Below are 6,456 nucleotides of genomic sequence, written 5' to 3'. Positions count from 1 at the left end.
GCCTCAGGCCTTCTCAACTCTTAAATGTAAATTTTTTTCTTGATTTGTTTATTTGAAGAAGTCTGGTATTAAATGCCGCTTCATAGCTTCTTTTGATACATTTAGTAAAAATTCTTTTTCATCCACAACATCACTTGGGATGGGGTTTTTTCTTTGTTTTGTGTCCTTCAAATACAGAACAGAAATATCTGCTGAACATTTTTGCATTTCTACGTATGATTCTACATTTACTTATTACATGATTCTACATCTGTATCCAGTAAAAGACTTATACCTGACCTTAGCTTTTTTTTCCTCCCTAAAATGTTTGTTCTTACTGTCTGTAATCCTGGCAATTGTTGCTATTCCACTGATTCCTTAGCTTTTTCTATCAAGCACTTACATTTTAAAACTTGTAACTTACATTCATGGTTATTAACCCCCATTTCTTTCTTGTTCTTTACATTTGGGAAATGTTTGTTTCACAGGTGCTTTTTCCTACAGGATGCCTTTTTTCCCAAAAAAAACCCCACTTTCTTGCGTTTGGAGGACCATGATCTTATGGACCTTCATGAATATTCAGATAACCAATTTACAGCATTCATTAAGATTTGCCACTTATGTTCCCACATTGCAAACAGATGTTTAAGAAGACAGTTGTGTTGTCCAATGAACGCCGAGCAGAAGTGGTAACTGCCAAACATCTCACACTTCAGTATTTCAAATCTGTAAGTATTCAAGCATTCTCTCTGACTTGGAATCACATATGGCCCCATAATGGTAACATGGGCTGTGATGAAAAGTGTCTCCTCTTTTTCCTTTCCCTTCCAATGTTACAGAACCATAAGGATCCTCTTATCTTCCCCAGCATCTTGCTTCTCTGCTACCAAGAGAGATGTCTCCTCCCATTTGCAACGTCTCCCAGGATCTGTGCAATGAAGTTTCCTACGACGTCACCAGCTCCAGTGCAGACCACTGCCAGGGGACTGTCCCTCCATACCTCAGGATCTCATCTGTAGTTAACAAAAGCTTCCCCTCCTTCTCCTACTAAGTAGCTGCACCATTCTACTCTTCTCCTTGCAGGAGACCTCATCAATTTTCTAAGACTTTTCTCCTCTTTCGGCCAATCCTAGCTACTTTCTGAGTTGCCCAGTTTGAGTTGGATGGAAGTTACTTTGTTTCCCATTTTTTTGAACTGCACTCCAGTTAGTTCTTACATATTGTTCTCCTCTATCTAACCACATAGGGACATAATTTCCTTTTCTCTCCTTATCCAAGCTGTTTCTTACTCCCTGTCCTTGTGATACCACCTCCACTTCTGTGACAGGACGTGCTGTGCTACTGCTTGGATCTGGATGTCAAGGAAGTCATCTCTACTTATGACAAATATGAAGATGATCAGCTATTCATCAAGAACATATTTCTTCTATAACTTATAGGCAAAGACTCTTCCTCTTCAGGCAGGAATATCCAAGGCATGTCATGACCATTGATTTCTCCACCAACCCTTGATAGTGAATTAAACTTGTATCTAGAAAGCAAGACCACCAATCTTTCTCCCATTAATTCCCATGTAAAATCCATTAACTAAAGAGATCTTATTTTTTTCCATAGGCCCTTATGTCCTTCAGCAGGGAGACACTGGACAAAAATGTTAAATACTCTCTTTCTTTCAAAGATAACTGAAGCAAACTACCAATGTTTCAGACCTAAAGCAAAATGTAGCTCTTCAAGAAGGTTAGCTGAGTTTGTTTCACTAAAAAATTCATTACTTCCAGAAATCCAGACAGGCAAATTACCCACTTTCTCTCAGTTCAACTGGGATGTATTTTGTAAATATTATCAAGTAGAAGACTATCTTTATATTTGAGTATACTATAGCATCTATATAAACAACGTACACTGGGGGAGAAGAGATGGAAAAGCACTCTGATTTCCATTTAAGATTCAATCCTACCATCCTTGCATGCACAAAACTTCATGTATTTTCAGCATATGGATACAGGATCAAAAGACGGAGTGCACAGTAAAACTTCCTACCAAAAAATGTAATGTCAAAAGCTCTCTACTGAGTCTCCCATTCTTTTGTGTAAATTGCAGATCATTAAAATGTCGCAAACAGAGATCTGCTTCTCAAATCTGGACTTCTGAAATGAGAAAAGGGAGATGCAGAATCTAGGTCATGTAATTTCAGAGCCTGCAAGTGTCAACAAAACTTCATAGTCTGGGGTGATTAACATTCAACTGCAGCAACGGCTACAAGTAAAATCTTTTCTTTTGTTCCAAAGCCTTAAGGCTGTAGCCATAAAACTGTCTGTTTAGCAATTATTGATGCTGGATTGGGTTTCTCCTGATTGTTTGGGGGGTTCTCCACACAGTTTTCAAAATGGTGCAATTCATACATTGATTTTCAACACCTAGTTTATAAAATATTGGAGAAGGATGAAATCAGCAGTAATGAGCCTATTTGTGTGCATCATTGAGTCCATCTGAGTCTTTGGTGAAGGCGACAGGCTCCTGCAGTCTTAGGTCTTTTTAAGTGTCTGCACCATCAGATTTCTGTGCTCGTCTGTCAGGATGAGGGCACACAGGATGGCAGTGAATTTTACTGTACTTCAAAACCTTGATCCCTTGATTTACCCTCCATGATAAGGGCGGGAGGGGGGGCGGGGGATGAAATCTCCTCCTCCTGGATTAGCTGGGGAGGGCAGGCTACTCCAGTTCCCCAAGAGCCATTTTCTAGAATAGGAGGTCAGGTACACAGCCATGGGCCACTAAATAGGTTAGGTGGCACTGTAATTATTTCAGTGTATATATGGAAGGAGAGATGGATCTAAAACTCCTCCAGGGCCATCTTGTGTTTCAATGCCTTTCATCGGCCAGAGTGAGCCACCTCAGTCACTGGTAGATCAATGCACCGTGCTGGAAAGGCACCAGCATAGCAAAGGGGCTGCAAGGCAAGAACAAGTCTGGCCCTGTTTGTTCAGTTGTCTGTAGATGTTTTGAGCATGGAGCACCTCCAAGACTGGACCCTAAATCAGCAGGTTATTGCTTGGCAGGCTCTGCCCTGTGCAATTTACTCTTCCTTGGAATTCCTCTGTGTCTCTTTTGCCCTGCCTTGAAGAAGTATATACAGTTAATTTATTACAGCACCTGCTGTCTCCAAGGTGTGTTTCAGAGTGACCTCTCTTTGACTCTGTGTTATTACCATTCCCTCCCATCACCATTTGAATCATATCCCTTTCCTGCATTTTTCCCACCTGAATTTCAAGGGGCTGGAGAAGCAGAGTTTAATTACAGTTTCACTGGTTTTATTATGTTATGGTACTGAACCCCAAGGCTTGGCTATAAGGGAAGCTTTATAATAAGCTCTAATGATCCATCTTTTCTTACGTACTGTGAATTTTAACCCCCTCTCACTGATTATTTATTATTTCAACTTGGTATATGAATTATTTAATTCTCCCAAGCTCTAGTTTGTATGAAAAAATGCTATGAAGCAATAAAGATCTAGACTTGCTTCCACTGAAGACAAAAACCCAGCCCCTGGCAATTTCAGTGGAAGCTGCATTAATTTGTAAGATTGTTTAAATGGAAATTGCTTCATTACCATGGTGACTTACAATGTTATCTACAGAGTTGGCTTTCAGGACCCATGTAGACACACAAATAACATCCTGGTGCAACTCCTAAAATCATGTCCTGACACTGCAGGGTCTTGTAGCACTTCTGGAACCTCACCTTCTCTAGTCCTCTCTGATTTGGTCCCCCAGACTCTAGCTTAGCTAGAGTCTGGGGTCTGAAAGAGGGTATTGGTATGATATTTATGGTCTAAGTATAGAAACTACATGCTGTGAAGCTCTACTTTGGCTTTAAGCCTGGAGTAGGTATCATTCCTCAGGACTGGCATAGACAGTACTCTTCCAGGAAGCAGTCACTGTTTGGGAAGGGTCCAAGCTCTGCCAAAGAAAAAGAGTGAGTGCCAGAAGGGACATTTATGCACCTCCTGGAAGGCATCTGCATCTAAGGGAATAGATTCCAACCTTCTAGGCAAAGGATCCAAAAAAAACCAAAAACGTCTGCAAAGCTCATCTCAGAAGCTCACTTCCCTTCAGCAACAGCTGTCTTTGAGGGGGGATAGAGATGCTGTCCATGCCATGCTCCTGTCTTCTGTTGCTATGGTAATCCTGCAGTTTTTTTAGGACAGAGCTTTATAAGTTTCATTATTTACATTAGGTTACTCTCTTTGTTTCTTTCCACTCTTCTTGCTTATTTCCCACTCTCCCCATTCCCGTGGACTGCCTGTACACGTCGTTAAATAATTAACACTCCTTTGTATTATGCACCTGGGAGAGCATTGCAAACATCAACCATAAAACGCAATTTGAAAGTACAGAATTTCCTCTCTGATTTGAAATTAAGCAGGGGAAATGTTCAACCCTGAGATCATATTTTTCAGTGCATTTACATTTCTATGTCGCTCACAGCAAATAATTTTAAAAACTTAATTTGCATTTCAATTTTTGTCATTGCATACTTACTTTCTGTATTTCACTCCACATAAAGAATGAAAATAGACTGTGAAACTTACTGGAAGCTAACAAATCTGGCTCTTCTTTTCTAGCAAAATGATGCAGTGTTTGGCTTACAAACCCAGCAAGGGAATAATTCCAATCAAAATTGTTTTCATTGGAATGCTTAAATATGGAAACATTTCTATTGGTTTGAATCTTCATTTCACAGAACTTAAATTCAGCTCTAACCTGACTTGTTGGTGTACTTCCTGAAAAATACTCCTGCATATACTTTCTTCCCAGTCTGTAGACCCTGCAGTTGACTAACCCTTAAACAGAAGTTTTTAAGTAAACTTATTGAGGCTTGTCTGGGGACAGCAGGATCCCATATTACTTTTGAACCTAGTGATAGGCTTTAACACTTCTACAAGGAAATAAATTCAAGCAAGAAAAATATCCCAAAATAGATGAGAAAACAAGAATTTGAGAAATGTATTAGGAACAAACCTGAAACAAGGCAGCCCTATTTTCTCTGAGTTAGTTGGAATTGGAATAAGAATTTTTCAGGTTTTTCATCTCCTCTGGGCTGGAGTTAACCTGCATTTCGAAGTTCTTTAAATCTAAAAAAAATGTAGGAGAAAATCCAAAATTGGCTCCATGGACTGATTTCCTTCCATTAGACTTTATTTTTTTGTAAAACAGAAAGCTTAACTTCATTATTTTCATGTCCAAAAACAACAGAGCATGATTCCAAATGTAGACATACGGATTTAGTGTACTTCCACTGAAAACATGTGTAAATCTCCAGCTACCTTTCTTTGCCTGGAGGAAAATTCCTTACTCTTCTTAGCCCTTGAAATCAACTGCAACAACAAAAAAGGATGATTTCTGATAATTAGGAATTGCTTGTCATGGAAGAAGGTAACTAGGAGGTCATCTCAAAGGAATATCTTTAACTACTTTTGTGATGCTCTCTCAGCTCCAGAATGACTCTCAGTTAGACCCCCACAGAAGCATTACTTGTCCCTTGTGACATTGAACATATCTCTGAAACACAGTGCTTTAAAGGCTTGGTTTTGTTTGGGGCTTTTTTAAACTCTCCCAGGAGAACTTCCAGTGACAGTCCTTGTGCTGGAGAAATGAGTCAGGGCTGAGCACTGGATCTCTGGAACTCACTGTTGCTACTAATTAGTATATATCCTTGAAGGATTTGAACCAATAACACCAGTTCTGCCACTAGCATGAAAACAGAGTCTAGCTGTCTAGCTGTTGTTCAGCAGAGAAAAAAATCTCTTTTTCTGACTGCCTATCAGTAATTAATCACAGTACCTTTCAGCGGAAGAGAAGGTGGCAAGTGGAACAGTTTCCCCTCTCACCCTGTTTTGAATGAGCAGGGGATCTTGACTCAACACTTCTTGGTATCTTCTACCATAGATCAAGCCACAGTCTGAGATTTTTATCTCAAAACTTCTGTGCACCATGTTAATCATTATTATGCATGTATACACTCCAGTGGTATGGTACGGTAGTTCGTCTGCTGGACCTGAACCCAGGCAGCTCTGATGGGATACACAAGGGGATCTGGTCTCTCATGAGACATGAGTGAGATCAATTCATTATTGCTGGCCACCTGGAGGCAAGGTGGGAAGACTAATCCCCTCTCCCTGTTCCCAAAGTGCAGGAAGAAGGTGCCACGTGGCTGGGGTTGGCTGGCATCCACGGGGCTGCTGAAAGGCTTTGGAGCCCACTTGCTTGGCAGCCATCTCCTAAACTGAGTGCCAGCTCAGTGCTCTGTAATGCAGCCCAGAGCAAATCTCCGAGCCTGAGCTCTGCTGTGAAAACACTGATTGAGAAACAGAAGCAAAAGATGAGGTCCCCGTAGGCTTGCAGGAGGTAGCTGTAGAGATGAAGAGGTCATCCAGCGGTGAAACCGCTTGCTTCCAAGGGGGGAATTTGAGCTAAG

The sequence above is a fragment of the Harpia harpyja genome, chromosome 5 (assembly GCF_026419915.1).
Source record: "Harpia harpyja isolate bHarHar1 chromosome 5, bHarHar1 primary haplotype, whole genome shotgun sequence".
Lineage (NCBI taxonomy): Eukaryota > Metazoa > Chordata > Aves > Accipitriformes > Accipitridae > Harpia > Harpia harpyja.
This window is presented reverse-complemented; position numbering follows the sequence as displayed.